General features: G+C 36.4%; 1 pseudogene; it reads left to right on the forward strand.

The window, feature by feature from the left end:
• The first annotated feature begins 903 nt into the window (after positions 1 to 903).
• Positions 904 to 5,806, forward strand: LOC113073352 (olfactory receptor 10A2-like; annotated as a pseudogene).
• Positions 5,807 to 7,595: the final 1,789 nt, after the last annotated feature.

Raw genomic sequence — 7,595 nt, forward strand, 5'->3', positions numbered from 1 at the left:
CTGAATCTAATCGAACATCTCCGTAAAAGACCTGAAAATGGCTGTCCATTATATGTATGTTCAAAACAGTTGTGTTGATGATATTTTTTTGAAAACTGTGTTAATGTTTTTGTTTTAGGATTCGTTCATTAATACAAAGTTCAAAAGAATCAAATTTATTTGAAATCTTTTCTAATATTGTAAATCCCTTTACGGACACTTTTGAATAATTTAATGCATTAATTTATGCTAAAAATAAAATGTATGTATATATATAATTTTTTTTAATTAACTTTTACTGATCCCAAACTTTTAAAGGGAGGTGGGTTATACATAAATAATTATTTATAATATATATCATTTATTTTATAGCATAAAATAAATCTGTGTTGTTCTACAAAGCTTTCCTTTTTAAATTTTGTTAATTTTTTAGTTACATGATTTCGTTTTTTTATAATGCCACTTTTACATGATCCCTCTGGGGGGTTTTGATGTTGTTACAAAAATAAACCGACTAATTAGTGACACTTGAAGCAATTAGTTACACCATCATTAATCTCACATTTATCAAGTAAAAAGTGATTATGAATATATTTCCTCTAAAGACTATTTAGATACCGTATACTTTCCGTTTTAATGACATCTTTGGGGGGTTGACCTATATATTGCCCAAAATGTTCTCAAGTTCACATTCAGTGTTCACAATAACCTTGGACTGTGAAGCAGAGGCCCAGTATCTGCATTATCCACAAACCACAGCATCATTGTTGCATGTAAGTATACAATAATTGTGACATGTCAATTGTAGATTTTCATAGATTTTGTAGATTTCTGGTTGAATGTCATAAAGGCTTATGCTCTCAAATGATATGTAAGTAATTTGTATAGCAAAGACTGTTTATGACTGTTTCTCACAGGTATTTGGTTTCTCGCCCACTAAGAGTAGAGCACACTGCAAGGAAGCCAAGTCGTAAAAAAGGACAGCCATGCAAAACATCAGCAACTCCATCATTCAGCCTGTAGGATTTTACATTGTTGCACTGAGTTCAATGCCTTACAGTAATATCTATGTCATGTTCCTCACTCTGCTTTATGTGATAACAGTCATGTGCAATGTCTTTCTGATCACCATCATTTTCTATGACCACTGTCTTCATGTCCCAAAGTTCATGGCTGTTGGTAATCTAGCTTTGGTTGATATTGTACTCAGTACCTCTCTTGTGCCTGGCATGATCAAAACTTACATTGTTCTGGACAATTTTGTGCCATTCAAACTGTGCCTTGTGCAAATGTACACTTATTATGTTTTTTTAACACTCGAACCATTATCCTTATGTATTCTCTCTTATGACAGGTTCATTGCAATCTGTTTCCCTCTAAGACAAGACAATATAAATACAAACACCAGAATGGTTTATATAATCTGTGCAGCTTGGTTCTTTTGTATTGTTATAATTCTGTATCCTGTTGCATCCATCCCATCTCTGTCCTTTTGTGGCTCTCTCAAGGTCAACAGCTATTTTTGTGATTATGCTCCTGTTTTAAGACTCGCTTGTAGCGATACAACATCCCAGTGGAATTTTGCAACTGCTTTAACTATAATATTCAATGCTGTACCTTTGATTTTTATTTTCTTGACCTACATGGGTATTTCTGACCGCTGTGTTCAGAATGAAAAATAATCAGAGCCGTTATAAGGCGCTGGCCACATGCTCAGAGCACCTCATATTAGTGACCCTTTTCTTCATTCCTATTGTAATCATCTTCAGTCTTGGATTTTTTGGAATTATTATAAACTCAAATGTAAGAACAGTGTGCTTGTCTCTGTCATCCCTTCTCACGCCCTGCATCAATCCCATTCTCTACTCACTGAAAACTAAAGAGATTCGAAGCAGGATTCATTCATTGGTAACCCAGAGACTGTCTGTTCATCCTCTAAAAATACACATTAATGTACAACATTGAGATTATTTATACTCTTATTCTGGAGGCTTTCTGTGTTGCTTCCTGTATTATCTTGTGGTCATTTGAAAAAGCTTTTTTCAATAATAAATGTAAATCTGCTGTTAACTTTGTTCAGCTTGCAGGATTTAGTCATAAAGAACACATGTATTGTGCATAATTTCTATACTGTATTCAGACAGCTTTTGTTAGCTCTTTTACGTATATACAAATAATAATTTATTATTGGATTTAATTTATTTATTTTATATCTTTAAATAAATCAGTGGGCTGTTCTAGAAATATTTTAAAGCTTTTATCTTTACATTTGAGGTTTTTAAATATATGATTCTGCCAATTTTTCATAATGCCTCCTCTGCATTTTCTCTCTGAGAGTTTTTATGGTTGTTACAAAAATCTAAACAAAAATAAACAGACTAAATAGTGTCACTAAGGAAATTAATTACACCATAAATCCCACTTTCATTAAGTAAAAAGTGACTGTTTAGATAACGAGCAATACTTGCTGGCAGACACTTCTAACTGTTTACTAAAATGTTACAACGCAATCATGTATTCTGCTTTATTAAAGCTTTAACCAGGATAAAATCGTATATCAGAAGCTAAGCAGTAGCATTTACAAATAACAGCATTTCTAAGAGTATGAGACAACACCAAAAAACAATCAAAGCAAAGCTATCAAAGCTAGTTAATTGCATAAACAGTTAAAACTGGATTATGAAGATGGAAAACATTAAGGACTGTAAAAAGTTATTATTATTATTATTATTATTATTTTACTCTCCAATTTAATATAGATGTCTACAATGTTGTGTTTTACTGTTTCTTCACAAATCATTGTGATTCTCAGATGAAACAGCAACAGCTTGATATCTTTAAATGAATTTATTAAAATAATCAATATGTTTCAGGACTGATGTTAACATATCCATTTAACATAGCAGTCTTCCTCCATCACATTCATGTCTGTATTTCCTGAATCATACAAGATTGTCTTATATTTTAGAGAATTTTAATGGACATCATTAAATGTTGAAGTGTGACCTGATATGCCAGGCTCATGCCATCTTTTGGAATATCTGAAGCATGTACCATAGTTCTTAACTGTAGCATTTATTATAATAATACTAGCCTATTAATCATTATCAGGCCAATAATGACTTTTTTTGTTTGTTTGTTTGTTTATTATTCAATATATAATTGGTTATGAATAAACATCTACCTACACATTTACAACCAATAGCTACAACATGCCACAGCTGTAGCCTAACATAAATATATATATATATACAGGGCTGAGGAGTAACGAAATACATGTAATGGCGTTACGTATTTAAAATATAAAATATGAGTAACTGGGGTTTACATCTGAAAGTATTTTAAATTACCAGTGATTACTTTTTTATGTCATTTATTAATTTTATATTTAAGTAAGTAGTTTGGGGATTTCAACCAATATGGCAACTGATTCTCCATTGAAACAAAAAACTGTGTGCAGCATTCTGTTCATTAGCAGCTATAGTGAGCGTGCAAACATGCTCATCATCACGACACAAACATTCTCCTAGAACTCACACTTTGCATTCAGTTAATAGATCCATATGAATCATGCATTAAATAAAATATTATAAAGTCAAACGATAGCTTTATGTGCTTTACAGATTAACTTGAATCTTTATTTATTCAAAATATTCAAGAATCTTTCACTCGGTAATTGCAAGTTCACGATCCGATTTGTGAAAAGGTGATTCTTTTGAGTCAGTCAAAAATAATAATTTATTTTGTTTAACAAAACCAGTGTGGAAACCAATGGTTCACAAACTGGATAGATCTGAGGGGCAGGGCTCGCAAAATCTCTAGCCCCCAGTCTCAGGGCTATTGTGTTTTTCAGTTGGGCTCCAGAGTGTATCACCGTCCTGCCCGAAGGGTTATCTTGAATGTTGATGTAAAATTCATAACTTGAATTGCGTTGTTCACTCGCTTGAAGGGGTGAAACGGATCATAGTTGATCGTTTGCACTTGTTTCTAAATCTTGCCGATTCAATCGTTTTAAACCGTTCGGAGCTTGCGCGCACTCATTCAAAGCACGCACTCAGAGCAGCATTTCAGACAATGTCTTTTACACAGAATTGATTCCTCTTTCGCGTATCCTTGCTTCTGAATGAATAAACATTTTATCTCAAAATAATTGTCTCTGTTAGTATTCTTGTAAAAACAGTCGGTTATGCCTTATGGGGCGGTCACACTGCACTGCTCTCCATTGACTTCCATTGCATGCGAATGCGTCAGAACGGGAAACGCAGCTTATGCGAAAAATTTTGCATTTTGGCTGCGTTTCCAAAGTTCAGTTTGGTGAACTCTGACCTGCGAATTCGCATCACGTGAGGATGTTGGACCAGTAGAAGATCGATACGTCACTGCGTGAATTCAAAATGAAGGAAGCACTATATAACTTTAGCTGTAGCGCAGCGTTCTTTTTTATATAATACATATTTTAAAAGATTATAAAAATAAAAGAAGAAAAGAAGCTGCATGGTTTGTAGTGTCAACGGGAACAGATGATACATTTACATTTACATTTAATCATTTAGCAGACGCTTTTTCTCCAAAGCGACTTACAAATGAGAACAATAGAAGCAGTTCAGGTCAACAAGAGAACAACAACAGTATAGAGCTCGGGCGTAGACGTCATGGAATGGTGCATTGTGGGTAACGGCGGGCCATTTTAGAGGCAACGCAAAGCCGGTTTGTAATAGATAATAGCGTAGCCTACCGGTCTCCAGAAAAAGTTATGGAACGTGACAAAAAAAGTTTGGCTATACCATATGTGGACAAACTTAATAATGAAGCCAAACAACGCTACTTAAAAAAAATTGAGGTTATAGGCGGAATCGATCCCTATGAACACAATGTTTGGTGTAATAATTATGAAAGTTTACCAAACCTCAGTTTCCCTGATATTTTCTCCTACCTGGTCTGTGGAGTGAGCGCTTACACCTCCGATCAATTTAAAAATTTCAAGTCACTGGAAGGCTCACCTGCAGTTCACAAATGGATGGGTGCAAGATCTGCAGATATTGCAAATTAAACGTGGAGAAAACAATCGTTCGCACTAAGGTAATGTTAACGTTTAACTAAGCATCAGTGGTGACACACACACTTGTCAGATTCTGCGAGCTATGAAGCTTGTCTATGCGGGTTTGTTACACTTAAGTAGTAATTACTCACCTATCATACGTGCAATAATCCACTGTTTTCGTCCGGTAGTTCTGTAATCCGGTATAATATTGACGAACATTCACCTCAGACACAACACACCGTTCACCAAAACAAGACGCTTAACTTCCTATTTTGAAGTTCGTTCCAGTTGTGACGTCGGCCTCGCCTGATTGGTGGCTGGTGAACCAATTTAATGGGATATTTTAATAACTAACCTAGTGGAATATCAACGTAATAAAATATTATTGCAAATGTCGGTATTTATTTGTGCAGAAAAAAAATGCTTTTTTTTGTATTATGTCAATCCTTTTTTTAGGTTATGCACTCCCAGCGGCTGAATGAACCTCCACTTCAGCCATGGGTTATCCTCAGCTCCTGTGGCAAGGTCGATAATGGGCACTGCACATGCATGGCTGGCATTGCTGAGTCTTGCACCCATGTTGGGGCTTTGCTGTTCAAAATCGAGGCAGCAGTGAGGATACAGGGGACCAAGACGGTTACAGATGATCCAGCGTACTGGATGATGCCCTCTAATGTGGACAAGGTTCGAGCGGAGGTGGCCCACAAAATTGATTTCTCCTCTGGTGCTGCCCAACGGAAAGAACTAGACCGGCGCATCAGTGGAGAAAAAGGCAGGTCAGTGTGAACACAACCCCACACTTTCTGACCTGTCACCTCTTTTAAGCATTTTGCACACACACAGCAAGGCTGTTTGTCTGACGGGGATGGAGGACTATTATCAACATTATACAGACCCTGTCTCCCCTCGCATACTGCCAAAGTCCTTGCTGCGGCTTCATGATACAGGCAAGTATGGATGTGAGTTGTCTCTCCTCCAACAGCACTGTGAGGGCCTCGCAGACATGACTGCAGTAAATGAGGCACAGGCAGCTCTGGTGGAAGCCGAAACAAAACGGCAATACTTATCACCAGCCTGGTACGCCCTGAGAGCAGGTAGGATAACCGCATCCAACATCCATGCCATTGTGTCCACCAGTGTTTCCAATCCTGCCATCTCCACTGTGAGGAACGTCTGCTACCCAAATAAATCAGTCACCACAGCTGCCATCAGATGGGGATAGAACATGAGGAAGAGGCAAGGCAGGCCTATTTTTTATATAATACATATTTAAAAGATTATAAAAATAAAAGAAGAAAAGAAGCTGCATGGTTTGTAGTGTCAACGGGAACAGATGATACATTTACATTTACATTTAATCATTTAGCAGACGCTTTTCTCCAAAGCGACTTACAAATGAGAACAATAGAAGCAGTCAGGTCAACAAGAGAACAACAACAGTATACAAGTGCCATGACAAATCTCAGTTAGTCTAGTATAGAACGCATAGCCAGGTATTTTTTTTTTTTTTTTTTTTTTATTAAATGAAAAAGACAAGAAAAGGAAAAGTGCTGGTGTTAGTAGGTTAAGTGCAGGCGAAAAAGATGAGTCTTTAGATGTTTCTTGAAAAGGAGTAAACACTCAGCTGTACGAGTTGAGATTGGGAGGTCATTCCACCAGCCGGGCACAGTCCAGGAAAAGGTCCGTGAGAGAGAGTGATTTTGAATTTCTTTGGGATGGCACCACAAGGCGTTGTTCACTTGCAGAGTGCAAACTTCTGGAGGGAACATAGGATTTAACATTGGAACATGATACATTGGAATGAGGATGTTTTATGTTTTTTTTTTCCTTAGGGTGTATATATTTATATAGAGAGAGATACAGAGAGTACACGCTTTCGACGCCGTCGCAAAAGACACAGTACAAGCAAGCACATATTAATCCATCTTGTGGTAATTGAGGAGAGACCGTTTTATCTTGCTCCCACCCATATTCGCAGTGGCGTCCGAAATAATTTTGCACGTTTAAAGTCTAGTGTGACCGCGCCTTTAAGTGAAAGTAATTACAGTGGAGAAAGAAATCTCCTGTGCATTGTTGTATTGGATCCGTGCACTCGGTCTTAAAGGGGCAGCAGTCTATAAACACTTGGAGTTCCATTAGTGCCACCTGCTGTCAGAGGGACATCTGCATCTCATTCAAAAAGGTAAAATCGGAAAAATATTATACAATCCAAATAATGTATTTAGCATCTTTTTTTGGATAGTAATTCAAATGGTTTCCTCTGATTTAAAAATAGAGCACAGACACATTTTTGTTTAAATTTAGATATTTCTTTTAGATGTATGATTATTTTTTTTTTATATGTATCTGTATTGTGAATTTTATCACATCATAAGTTGACTCAATCGTTAAATCCAGATATGCTACTAGTTTTTGCTGATCATACTGATTTTTCCACAGTAAAGTTCAGCTGTCTTTTTTTTTATTTTTTATTTTTTATTCCAGGCTAGTTAAATTCATTTTTGACTACCAAAGCCTGAAGAATGCCTGCCCGAAGGCCTACCAGAGATTTTTTAATTTTGTGAGCCCTGAGGTT

The sequence above is a fragment of the Carassius auratus genome, unplaced genomic scaffold, assembly GCF_003368295.1.
Source record: "Carassius auratus strain Wakin unplaced genomic scaffold, ASM336829v1 scaf_tig00012085, whole genome shotgun sequence".
NCBI lineage: Eukaryota > Metazoa > Chordata > Actinopteri > Cypriniformes > Cyprinidae > Carassius > Carassius auratus.